The sequence below is a fragment of the Pseudorca crassidens genome, chromosome 1 (genome assembly GCF_039906515.1).
Source record: "Pseudorca crassidens isolate mPseCra1 chromosome 1, mPseCra1.hap1, whole genome shotgun sequence".
NCBI classification, from domain to species: domain Eukaryota; kingdom Metazoa; phylum Chordata; class Mammalia; order Artiodactyla; family Delphinidae; genus Pseudorca; species Pseudorca crassidens.
In genome coordinates, this window is record NC_090296.1 from 88420633 (window position 1) to 88434155 (window position 13523).

Genomic DNA, 13523 nt, shown 5'->3' on the forward strand with positions numbered 1-13523 from the left:
TTCATGCTATATTAAGTGGGACAAAATAGACACACCACCTACTGAATGCTTACTTTGTACCAGGCACTATGCTAAGTGCTTTTACATTTCTCAAATAACATACCTTCTCACTTTCCTTTGCTCCAGACAATCCAGGCACATATCCTAGGAGCTTCTATTTTTTTCAACAAATAAATTTTACACAACTTTTACGTGCTAGGTGCTGGGATCTTTGCTCTAACGGAGTTTCATAGCCAAAGAGCCAGTCAAGATAATTTGCTAAAAAACCCCAAAAAACCCCCACAATTCTCAATGAGGAATTCTACTGCTACTTTTATACAAACTTTTTTCCCTCTGGACTACAATTTAAGACAACATTATGACAAACAGCAATATTAGAAAAAAATATAAACAATGCCACGTGATTGACATATGAGTAGCTCAGGCAGTAAAAGAGGACAGTGAATTCATTGGGGACTGAAATAGAGTCCAAAGGCTTTCAGGAAAAGGGGGAGTCATCTATGCTGGATCTTAAAGGATGGGTGGCATGAAAATAGGAAGAGAGAGACTTCCCTGGCGGTCCAGTGGCTAAGACTCTGAGCTTCCAATGCAGGGGACGCGGGTTCAATCCCTGGTTGGGGAATTAAGATCCCACACACCATGCAGCAAGGCCAAAAAAAAAGAAAATAGGAAGAGAGGAGGAAGGCATGGGAGGCTAGGGCAGGATGAGCAGTAGAGAGTCATGTTTAAGAGCAAGGACTCTGGGCGCAAACTCAGGTCTGTCATTTGCTTACTCTGGGACTTTGGCAGATTGTTTCATCTCTCTAAGCCTGAGTTTCCTCATCTGGAAAACTGGGCTAGCAACAGTACTTTCCTCAAAGGTGTGTGGTCACGATTAAATGAGAAAATGCATGAAATGCATTTCAGGCTTGGAGTAATGCCTGAAATATGATAAGTGAACAAAATAGTTTTAAAAAACAAGCAAAGGATCTATATTAGGATCTTTATACGTCAGCTATTAAAATTTTGGGATCATCTTACCATTTATACAAATGTTTTTTTTCCTTTTACTTTTGTTCATTTAGTAGGCAGGTTCCAAATCTTGTAGGCAGATGTACTTATCATCACTTCCATTTTGCAGAATCAAGATTCAAGAAAGTTAAATACTTTCCCCAAAGGCATGAGGTCACTTTGCTCATGGAGCTTCTGACTCCAAATCTTTCTAATCCTGCCTTAAAAGTAAAACAAAACAAAACAAACAAACAAAACCCCCCCCCCACAAAAACCAAAACACACACACAAAAACCCAAAGAGACAAACTCTGAAGTGGTTAATAACAAATAATTTGGCCAAGGATTACTTTCTTATTACTTGTTTTCCAAACAAGGATAGACTTTTACCAATGGGATATAGTTAGAGCATCTAGGGGGAGGGTCACGAGTGAGAAACCAACATCAACTTTCCTAGACTTTGGCCACCTCACAATTTAGCCATGGAAAATAATTAGCCAACTATAAATCAATAAGGAATACTAGAGGTCAGACTTTTCTAATCAAAACCCAAGCTAAAAGTCTCCCAAGAAGTTCAGCAAATAGAGAAGAAAGATTCCAGTCCCAGTCCTGTAAGACTAATTGTGGGAGGTAGTTGTTAATGCTGAATCTCTAGAACACATGAGCGTGCTCACAGGGCCTCACTGGGTTCTCCACAAGCATCATCCATTCCCGTCATAAAGCCTTGACTGCTCATCCACCTGCTCCGTGACAAACATGCCCTTAGCACTGTCTGCCTCAGTCACCAGCTCCACTCTGCAAGGACTGAGGAGGCCCCCGCAGGCATTCCTGAGGCTGTTTGAGTTCTCTCTATCACAGCTTTCTCAGGCAAAGCACTGCAAGGTATAAGTAGGAGAGGTGGGAAACAGAGAGGAAGGGGTTTGAGAGAGAGAGAGATGAAAGAGGAAGGGAGGTAGAGTCAGAGAGATAGAGAAATTACAAACAGGATGTTGGGAAAGAATCTTTAGGAATAGGATTCCTTAACACCAGGGCGGAGAGGTTATATAATTCCTTAGGATTTAACCATATTTTCACTCTGCTTTCTGTGGTGAGATAACATTTGGTTGATCTTTCAATTAGGTATTTCTAGAAACTCTTTACTGAAAAAGCAGGTTATCCAGCACTCGGTCATTGAATTGGCCAAGACTAGTGCTGCGGAACGGAAGGGTATTTATCATCTCCCTCCTCTATTTCCACAGCCTCCACACATTCAGTGTCTCACTATGCTGAAAGGAACCCGCGTGGGAGACAAAGCTAGAGAGAAAAAAACCTTAAATTTCTCATAGGCAAAATTTTAAAAAGCAGCAGAATTCCATGAAAAATGGCAAACATTTCAAAAAATAAATCATAGGTGGATGTATAAGACATTAAAAAATAAGGGGGTGTTTGGAAAACACTAGTCATCACCACCCCTTTAAACCTGCCTTTTTTTTTTTAACTTTTAATTTTATATTGGTGTATAGCCGATTAACAATGTTGTGATAGTTTCAGGTACACAGCAAAGCGACTCAGCCATACATATACATATATCCATTCTCCCCCAAACTCCCAACCAGGGAGTCCCATCCAGCCTCTCCTCCCATCCAGGCTGCCACGTAACACTGAGCAGAGTTCCCTGTGCTATACAGTAGGTCCTTGTTGAAAGCAACATTTTTTTTTGGCCATGTCACACAGCATGCAGGATCTTAGTTCCCTGACCGAGGATTGAACCCCTACCCCCTGCAATGGAAGCACGGAGTCTTAACCACTTAGCCACCAGGCACCAGGGAAGTCCCAATAAGATCTTTTTTTTTTTTTTTTTCCCTTTGGTCATACTGTGCGGCCTGGGGGATCTTAGTTCCCCAACCAGGGATCAAACCCCATGCCCCCTGCATTGGAAGCGTGGAGTCTTAACCACTGGACTGCTAGGGAAGTCCCTAAACCTGCCATTTTAACTGTCCCCAGTAATTCATATAGCCTGGTGTTCAGGGTCAACCCTTTTAAAAATTGTGACATTGAAGAAGTGGATCTTTAAATGCTTTCCCTTGCACCCTACTCCATGTCTTGTTTTCTCCTTCACAAGGTCTTCTCTCTGGTGAGAGGGAACAAAGGCCCTAGCTCTAACTCAAGCTCTATACCTGGCTCTAACACATGACTACTTCTACACAGGGCCAAGTGAGGAAAGTACCACTGGGGGCACAGAAGGAGAAAAGTAAGTAAAAGGAATGCTTTACCTAGTGGGTAACAGAGGGGATTTGGGAGGAGATGGCATCTGAGAAGATAACTGTAATTTTGTAACTGTAATTTTGTGTTTAGAACAATTAGTGCTGAGACATCAGTGGATCATCTAAGTGGAAAGGTTTTGGGGAAGACAGGAGAATGAGGGGAGACTTCTCAAGGTCACCGTTAGAGAGAGGGACTGGATGTCAGCTCCATGAAGTGGAAGGTGTGTAATAGGCTGTCGGGCTCACTGAGGGCCTGAGTACACCACCAGCAGAGCACAGGGTCCTTACACTATGCTCACCAGGCAGCTGCTTGCAGCTTGATGGCTGGCATTACCCACAGTCAGTTCAGTTGTGGTTAATAGGAAGATCTTAAAGGTCCATTTTGCTCTAAAAATCTATAAGATTCTACAAGATAACCTGCTCCAGCCCTCCAGACAGCAGCTATTTTATGACCCTGGCTGGCACCAAGTCCAGATGGAATTGAGCAAGGGAGGAATGGGAGGGCCTAGAAGTTCTTCTCCTTGGAACTTTGATTTCTTCAATCACCCTCTTGGAAGCAGGATAATTTCCAAATCTGTTCTCTTCATTAGGTGGTAACAAGGTAATAGTATATCCTCTTAACATTAGCTCAGCCAATGATTAGAAAGTTGAAATTTTCAGTTTGTTGGTTCTCTGCCTTTCCTCTAAATATAATTTCTTCTTCTTCTTCTTTTTTTTTTTTTTGGGGGGTACGCGGGGCTCTCACCGTTGTGGCCTCTCCTGTTGCGGAGTACAGGCTCCGGACGCGCAGGCTCAGCGGCCATGGCTCATGGGCCTATCCGCTCCGCGGCATGTGGGATCTTCCGAGACCGGGACATGAACCCATGTCCCCTGCATCAGCAGGCGGACTCTCAACCACTGCGTCACCAGGGAAGCCCCAATTTCTTCATTTTAAACAAATTTTTTTCTGCATTTTCTCCAAAGGTTGCTAAATGACATTAGCACAGTATGAACCCTGGCAGACCTATCCTTAGAGCTCAAAAAGGGATAACCCACGTGGGAAGATTGCATGGGTGCCGGAAAAATCCTGGTGATCAAAGCTTTTCTAGCTCCTTTCCTTAGGGCATGATTTCTTCCATCTTCTTCATTATTTATTATCCAACAGTGTTTATTAAATGACTGCTGTGTCACAACACTAGGAGAAGCACTGTGCATTTGAGCTGGGAGTGATGAGTGTGTTGATTGGTTTGCTTGTTTGTGCTAACTGTGTTACTGGGCTGCTGGAGAGCCTTTCTGTCTGTCTAACAGGTGGTTGAGGGCGTCACAGAGGAGACTGGAATTTGTCTGCAGGTGAGACAGGAGCAGGAATGGTTTCATGGGTGTGTGACCTAGGCAGTCACATAAGGCCCACTCTGAGAAGGGTCCTGTGCTTGGTTTAATACTCTGCTGTCAACATCTGGATATTCTTAATATTTCTGAACAAGGAGGGCCACATTTTCATTGCACACTGGGCCCCACAAATTATGTAGCTGGTCTTGAATAAGGTAGATTTTTCTGGAGAGAATTCTGCATCTGGGGACAGAAGACTGTAGGAATAATAATAGAAGTTGCATAGGAGTGGGAGAAAAGGCACCAAACACTACTCTGAGCTGTGGTTTTGTGCATAATTATTTGACAAATTGAGTTGAAGTGAGTAGAAGAGCAGCCCCCATCGAGCATTGAGCTAAGTAAGTACTTCACATGAATTAACTCAATTTAAGATTCTATTGAATGGGCACTATAGTTACCCATGTTAGCTCTTAAACCAATGCTATTTTGTTTCGGCCAACTACCATTCTATTTACAAAATGACAGGCAACATTTTTTTATATAGATGTCTGCTCCAGCTCTACCCCTCCGCTCAGCCCTCCAGTGTAATCTGCTATTGTTTTCAGCTACAGCTTTAGATCTGGAAGTCTGGAAGGTAGAAGTGAAGACCTTTCAATTGTATCCATTCCTGCTCTAGAACCCAATACTTGTCTTCACAGGCCTTTGTTAAAATGCCTCTTCCCAGAGGACAGGACCCTTGTCTGTGTGGGTCACTACTGTATGCTCAGCATCTAAGGCTGCATCCAGCACAATTAGTAGGCACTCAGGTATTACTTAGAGGGTTCCACTTCTGGCCAAGATGGAGTAACAGGGACCAGACTTACTCTCTCATTCTAAACAACTAAAAAGTCCTGACCAAATATATGGAACAATGATTTTCAGCTGTTGGACAGCAGGCAGCACAGGATGGTGATCCTTGAAAGAAGGGTGATAAAATGAACCCTATGATTGTCTCAGCTTACTGCCTGGAGAGAGTTTCCAGGCCGTAGCTCAGAGAAGTGCGAAAGGGCCCAGTGATCTCGTGGAGTTCAGAGTTCAGTTCAAGGTGGCTGGAATTCACAGGGCAGAGTACTGAGGAGGAGAGAGTAATAGAAAGCTGATAAGGACATGCATGTGAGGAAACCAATGAGGCCTGAGAAAGATGAACTGGAAAAGAGCAGGCAGAAAAATCCTCAGAGCTCACGTAGAACTGGGAAACTATTAACCCAAGTGGAAAGACCTCCTAATTCTTAGGGCACTGAGTAAAGTTCTCAGAAAAGGACTGCCTCATAGTAGAGCCAAATTAGTCCTAGTTTGAAGGCTGTTTTGGCCACGTGGCATGTGGGATCTTAGTTCCATGTGGGTTCTTAGTTCCCTGACCAGGGATCGAACCCACACCCCCTGCAGTGGACATGCAGAGTCTTAACTGCCAGAGAAGTCCCTTTAAAGGCTGTTTTGGACCTATATAACAACCCAGAAAAAGACAAGACTTGCTAGATTCAAGCTGTTTCCAAGTAATAACTTAGCTACAGCCTAGAATGAAGTCCAAAAATATTTAAAGGAATACAGAAAATACAGCACCCAACTATGTAAAACTCATATTAACTGTCATCTGACTCTAAAGTACCATCTTACTTTAAAAAAAATTTAATTTACTTTATGTAATGAAGCATAAAAATAAGGCTCATAACAAGGGGGAAAATCAATCAATAGAAAAAACACAGAAATGACCCATGATAGATTTAGAGGACAAAATCATTAAAACAAGTATTTTAATACATCCCACATGTATTAAAATATGTTCAAGAAGGTGGAGAAAGTAATGAGCTTAATGAGGAGAGAAATAGAAGATATTAAAAAAATAGAAATTATAAAAAAGATATGTTTGAAATTAAGCCTCTAGAGATTAAAAAAATACACTATCTGAAATGAAAAGTACCCTGGATGGGATTAATAGCAGTTTGCACACTGAGGATGAAAAGATTAGTGAACTTGAAGACATAGCAATAGAAACTATCTGAAATGAAACATAGAGGAGAGAGAGAGAGAGAACACTGTATTAGAGATCTGTGGAATATCTTCAAGGGCCTGATATATATCTAATTGGAGTCCCAGAAAGAGAGAATAGATGGTGGAGACAGAAAAGTATTTGAAGATACACTGTTTTAAAAATTGTATGGTAAAATATCTTTCATTAAAATTCATTTTTTTGGTACATAGAAATATAGTTGATTTTTGTATTTTGTTTTTGCATACTCTTGTGGAGATCATTCCCACCAGCAGTGTATGAGAATTCCAGTTGCTCTGCAAACTCATCAGTACTTGGTATTGTCATTTTTTTCTTTTTAAAAAAAATTTATTTTTTTAATTTATTTTAATTTTGGCTGCGTTGGGTCTTCATAGCTGCACACGGACTTTCTCTAGTTGTGGTGAGCCAGGGCTACTCTTTGTTGCGGTATGCGGGCTTCTCATTGCGGTGGCCTCTCTTGTTGCAGAGCACGGGCTCTAGGTGCACAGGCTTCAGTAGTTGTGGCTTGTGGGTTCTAGAGCGCAGGCTCAGTAGTTGTGGCGCACGGGCTTAGTTGCTCTGCGACATGTGGGATCATCCCGGACCAGGGCTTGAACCCGTGTCCCCTTTATTGGCAGGTGGATTCTTAACCACTGCGACACCAGGGAAGCCCCATTTTTTTCTTTACTTTCTTTCTTTTCCTTTTCCTCTCTCTCTCTCTCTCTCTCTCTCTCTCTTTTTTTTGGTTTTAGCCATTCTAATGGGTGTATACTGGTATCTCATTGTGGTTTTAATTTACCTTTTCCTGATGACTAATGATGTAGCATCTTTCCATAAGCTTTTTTGCCATCTGATATTTTCTTTGGTGAAAGATCTAAGTCTTTTGCCCATTTATCAAGTTGTTTGGTTGTTTTTTTCTTAATATTCAGTTTTGAGACTTTTAAATATATGCTGGATATAAGTTCATTATCAGATATGTAATTTGCAAATGTTTTCTACCTATTTGTGGTGTATCTTTTCATTCTCTTTATAGTGTCTTTTGAAGAACAGAGGGTCTTAATTTTGATGAAATCCACCTTATTAATTTTTCTTTTATGGATTGTGCTTTTGACATTATATGTAAAAATTTTTTGCCTAATCCAAGATCACAAAGGTTTGCTCTTATTTTTTTTTTTCCTAGAAGCTTTATAGTTTCTGATTTTGGATTTCGGTCTATGATCCATTTTGAGTTGCTTTTAAAATAGGGCACAAGTTATGAATTGACATTAATTTATCTTTTTTGCATATGGATACCTAATTGTCCTGGTGCCATTTGTTGAAAACATTATCCTTTTTACATTGCATTGCCTTTACAACATTGTGGAAAATCAATTCACCATATATTTGTGGGTCTATTTCTGGACTCTTTATTCCATTGAACTGTGTCAGTGCTTTCTCTGATACCACACTGTCTTAATTACTGTCTATTTATAATAAGCCTTTGCCTTAATCTGCTCAGGCTGCCATAACAAAATGCCATAGACTGGGTGGCTTAAACAAGAAATTTATATTCTCATAGTTCTGGAGGCTAGAAGTTTGAGATCAGGATGCTAGCATGATCAGGTTCTGGTGATTGTTTTCTACCTGGCGTGCAATCAGCCATGTTCTTACTGCATCCTCACATGGCCTTTGTGCTTACACAGAAAGAGATACTTCTCTTTTTTCCTCGTTTTATAAGACCACTAATCCCATCATGAAGACAGTACTCTCATGACCTAATCTAACCCTAACTACTTCACCAAGGCCCCATTTCCAAATACCATCATATTGGAGCTTATGGTTTCAACATATGAATTTTGGAGGGACACAGTCAGTCCATAACAACCTTGAAAACAAGTACTATGAATCTTCCCATCTTGTTGTTCTTTTTCAAAATTGTTTTGACTATGCTAGTTCCTTTGACTCTCCATATAACTTTTAAAATCAGTTTGTCAATTTTTATTTAAAATCTTTGAGAAGAATTGACATTTTAACAGTATTGAGTCTTTTAATTCATGAACATAGAATATGTCTCCAATTATTTGTTTTCTTTGATTTCGTTCACCAGGGTTTTATAGTTTTCAGCATACAGGATGGGGATGGGTGTGGGAGGGAGGTCCAAGAGGGAGGGGATATAGGTATACATATAGCTGATTCACTTCATTGTACAGCAGAAACTAACACAACATTGTAAAGCAATTTTACTCCAATAAAAATATAAATAAAAATAAAATAAAATAAAATAAACCTAAGTATTTCACGTTTTTTTGGTGCTCTTATAAATGGTACTCTTTTTAAAATTCAGTTTCCAATTGTTCATTGCTGGAATGTAGAAATACAGTAGATTTTATTTATTGATCTTGTATCCTGTAGCCTAATTAAACTCGCTTATAAGTTCTGGTTGTTTTTGTTTTGTTTGTAGATATTTTGAGATTTTCTATGTAGAAAAGCATATTGTCTGTGAATAGAGATAATTTTCTTTCTTCTTTCCAATCCATATGTCTTTTAGGTCTTTTCTTGTCTTATTGTACTCTCTAGACCTCCAGTATGTTGTTAAATGGGAGTGGTGAGAGCATTCTTGTTCCTGATCTTAGGGAGAAAACGTTTATTTAGTTTTTCATGATCAAAAATGATGCTAGTTGTAGGGTTTTTTGTTTACCTTCTTTGTCAGATTGAAAAAGTTGCCTCTATTCCTAGTTTGCTATAAGTTTTTATCATAAACAAATATAGAACTTTGTTAAATCCTTTTTCTGCATCTACGGGGGTAATAATGTGGCTTTTCATCTTTAGTCCGTTGATGTGGTAAATTAGATTGATTTTCAAATGTTGAATAGCCTTTCATTCCTGGGATAAATTCCACTTTGTTATTATACATTATTCTTTTTATGCGTTGCTAGATTTGATTTACTAGTGTTTTGTTGAGGATTTTCTTCATGTTATGTTCATGTGGAATGTTGATCTGTAGTTTTTTTTTTTATGTTACCATCTGGTTTTTGTATCAGGGTATTGCTGGCCTCCTAAATGAGTCATCAGTGTTCCCTCCTCTTTTACAGTCTGGAAGAGTTATGAAAACTGGTATTATTTCTTCCTTCTGTCCTCTGAAAAAAAATGCACAACCTAAAAGTTGAGAGTTATGTTTTATTTGGCGGACATTCTTAGGACTTCAAGCCCAGGAGGCAGGATCTCAATTAACCCTGAGAAACTCCGAGAGGGCGAGGGGGGAGCTAGGATATGTAGGAGTTTTGCAGCAAAGGGCAGGTAGTCGGAAGTCAATAGATTATTGTTAATTAAGGAAAACCAGATATCTCAAGTTAAGGAATTTAGCGCTTTTCTATGGGAATATGCAAGAGTCCTGGCTCTCTGAAATCATTCCTTTGATATGCACCTCAGCTATCTGGGGCCAGTATCCTGTGTGTTCTCATCCTGAGTTCCCTCAGGGCTTACCAGCTCATCATTGGAGGTGGCTGCAATCGCTGATGACTGTGCATTTCTTTGTTTACAGATATGGCAGGCAATATTTTATTTCTCACTTAGATATTTGGTAGAATTTTAATATTTGAAGACATCTGGGCCTAAGTTTTCTGTGTTGGAAGGTTTTTAAGTGTACATTCTTTAATAGATATAAGACTATGCTAATAATCTATTTCTTCTGAAGTGAACTTTGGCAGTTTTGAGTCTCATGGAATTTGTTTCATTTAAATTTTTGAATTTGTGAGCATAGACTCGTTTTTATTATTCCCTTATCTTTTTAATGTATGTAGGAACTATAGTGGTGTCCCCTCTTACTCCTGATATTTGTAACTTGTTTCTTCTCTTTTTTTCCTTCACCATTCTAGCTAGATGCTTATCAATTTAATTGATCTTTTCAAAGAATCAAGCTTTTCATTTCATTGATCTTCTTTATATTTTTTTTCTCCTGGTCTCACTTTCCTTGTTTTCTGCTCTTAATTATTTCCTTCAGTCTGTGTCGGGTTTGATTTACTCTTCTATTTCCAGTTTCTTGAGGTGACGTTTTAGATAATTGATTTTAGACCTTGCTGTGGGTTTGTTTTCTAATATAAGTACTGCTTCAGTTGCATCCCATAGATTTTGATTTAAGATTTTTTTTTGATGTGGACTATTTTTAAAGTGTTTATTGAATTTGTTACAATATTGCTTCTGTTTTCTGTTTTGGTTTTTTGGCTGTGAGGCATGTGGGATCCTAGCTCCCTGACAAGGGATCAAACCTGTACCCCCTGCATTGGAAGGCGAAGTCTTAATCACTGGACTGCCAGGGAAGTCCCCCCCATAGATTTTAATTTTATTTATTTTAAAATTTATTTGGTTGTGCTGGGTCTTAGTTGCGGCAAGTGGGCTCCTTAGTTGTGGCATGAGGGTTACTTAGTTTTGTCATGTGAACTCTTAGTTGTGGCATGCATGTGGGATCTCGTTCCCTGACTAGGGATCGAAGCAAGGTCCCCTGCATCAGGAGCATGGAGTCTTAATCACTGCCCCACCAGGGAAGTCCTGGATTTTGATATTTTAAAATTTTGATCAATTAAAATGTTTCTAATTTCCCTTGTGAGTTCTTCTTTGAGTCATGGGTTATTTACAACTATCTTGTCTAATTTCCAAATATTTGGGGACTTTCAAGGTATTTTTTTGTTAAACATTCCTAGTTTAACTCCTTAATTGCCTTAGAATATATTTTGTATGATTTCAATTATTTTAAATATTCCAAGTTTTTTTTTTTCCCCTAGAATATGGTCTGCCTTGGTGAATATTCTGTATACTCCTAAAGTCAATGTATATTCTGCACTTGTCAGGTGAAATGTTTAAATATGTCAGGTCAAGTAAATTGATGATGTTGTTTAGATCTTCTGTTTTCTCATATTTTTTTCTATTTATACTATCAATTATTTAGAGAAGAGTATTAAACTCTCCAGCCATAGTTTTGTACTTGTCTATTTCTCCTTTCAGCTTTATCCATTTTTGCCTTGTATCCTTTGAAGCTACATTATTTAGTCCATATGAAACAGTAGGGAAGGGGGCAGGGCACAACCTTTAAAAGAATGACATAGCTGTTGAAGATGTGACATAAACTGGTTAGAACCAACTAGGTCCAAGATGGTGGAAGATTCAACTTCCAGTGGACCTTGAGCCTCATTATACACTCATTGTAATATATTAACATGCTAAATGACACACCCACCAGCACCATGACAGTTCCAAGGCTGACCATAAAAGGCTGAAAAGTGGGTGGTGGCTCAATTCCTGGAAATATCCGCCCCTTCCCCAAAATAGTTGGAATAATCCTCCCACTCATTAGCCTATGAAATTACCCAGCCCATAAAAACTAACCACCCCATATTTTGGGGCCTCTTGCCTTCTGAGATGACCCACACTCTGTCTTTGGAGTGTGTTTCTCCCAAAGCCATTCTTGCCTTTTTAGAGGGACTGTATTCTGTCTATGGAATGTGTATCTCTCTAAATAAATCCACTTCTTACCTACCACTTAGTCTTTCACTGAATGCTTTCTGTGATGAGACATAAAGAATCTGAGCTTTGTTAAGTCCTGAGACCAGTTGTGTGACCTCAATTAAAAGACAGTGTGTTCAAGTCCCAATCTGAGTTGTGTGGTTTCACATACATATTTAGGATTGTGATATAGTCTTGGTGAACTGACTCCTTTCCATTAATGTAATGTTCCTCTTTATCTCTGGCAATATTCTTTGTTCTGAAGTCTACCTTTCTAATATTAATATAGACACTCCAGCCTTTTTTTTTGGTGTTAACATGATATGTCTTTTCCCATCTTTTTACTTTTATTCTGTGTTTTTATATTTAAAATGGGTTCCTATAGACAGCATATAGTTGGGTCTTGCTTATTTTTTTTTAATCCAATCTGACAATCTCTGTATTTTTTGGTTTATTGCAGAGTTTAAACTATTTATATAACTATTGACATGTGTTGACTGAAAAAAAAAAGCACAACCCAAAAGTTGAAAATTATGTTTTATTCGGTAGACTTACTGAGGATATAAGCCCAGGATAATACAGCTTCTCAGATAGCTTTGAGGGATTGTTCTGAAGAGGTAAGGGAAGAGCCAGGATGTATAGGCGTTTTTGAAAAAGAAAAAAAAAGAAAAAACAGGTAGTCAGAACATCAAAAGATTACTGCTAATTAAAGAAAGCCAGACTTTGAATTTAGCGCTTTTCTATGTATGGGAAGATGCAAGAGTCTGGGCTTACTGAAATTATTCCTTTGATATGCACGTCAACTATCTAGAGCCAGTATCCTGTTCTTTCCCATCCTGAATCCCCTCAGGGTGCACCGCTGGGGTGGCTGCAGAGGCTGTTGTCTTGATGGCCTCAACATCCTTTGTTTACTGAAATGGCAGGCTGAAAGGACTCTAGAGTGAAACCTAGAGGAGTTAAGGTCACAAACTTGGCCCACCGCAGGATCTTCACTAGTGATTTTTTCTCAACAGACCAACTTTGGAATGGGGAACAAAGCTTTCAAACTAAAAGAAAAAGGAGCGACAGATTGTCAGCCTCCAACTAACATCCCAACCAGGTTTATGTACGTACAAAACTTATACTTACAAGTACTTACTTAATTGGGAATTAAAGGAAATCTCACCCTGAAAATGACTAAGATGGAGCTCTTTATTGTGTTTGCAGTTAAGTTAGAGAAAGCCGGCTTGATAAAACAACTCTTCAGAAACATTTGGCAGTCAGTTGAATAGACTGGGATTCTAAACAGGGAATTCCCAGAACTCTTAATTTTCAGTTTAGTTGGAGATCATCTCACTGATACAAATTAAAGAAAATATAGCTGGGCAAGTCAATCTTTTAATATCATTTAGGTGGCAGACCAGTTTTTTGGAGAATGAAAAGTAACTGTTTTTGTCTTGCAAATCTCTACAAATCAGAAATGTAAATACAGTCCACAGTGAC

General features: G+C 39.1%; 1 protein-coding gene across 3 annotated transcripts in view; it reads left to right on the forward strand.

Moving 5' to 3' along the window:
• SLC28A2 (solute carrier family 28 member 2) overlaps window positions 1-13523 on the forward strand; it is an 85974-nt gene that overhangs the window by 18057 nt on the left and 54394 nt on the right. The window contains exons 5-6 of one of the 3 annotated variants that reach the window (XM_067745668.1): window positions 3091-3219; window positions 13055-13146. The exons of the other annotated variants lie outside the window; for them this stretch is intronic. The gene's annotated coding sequence lies outside the window, so the exon portion shown is untranslated. The remainder of the gene's footprint in view (window positions 1-3090; window positions 3220-13054; window positions 13147-13523) is intronic. 3 annotated transcript variants of the gene reach the window in all.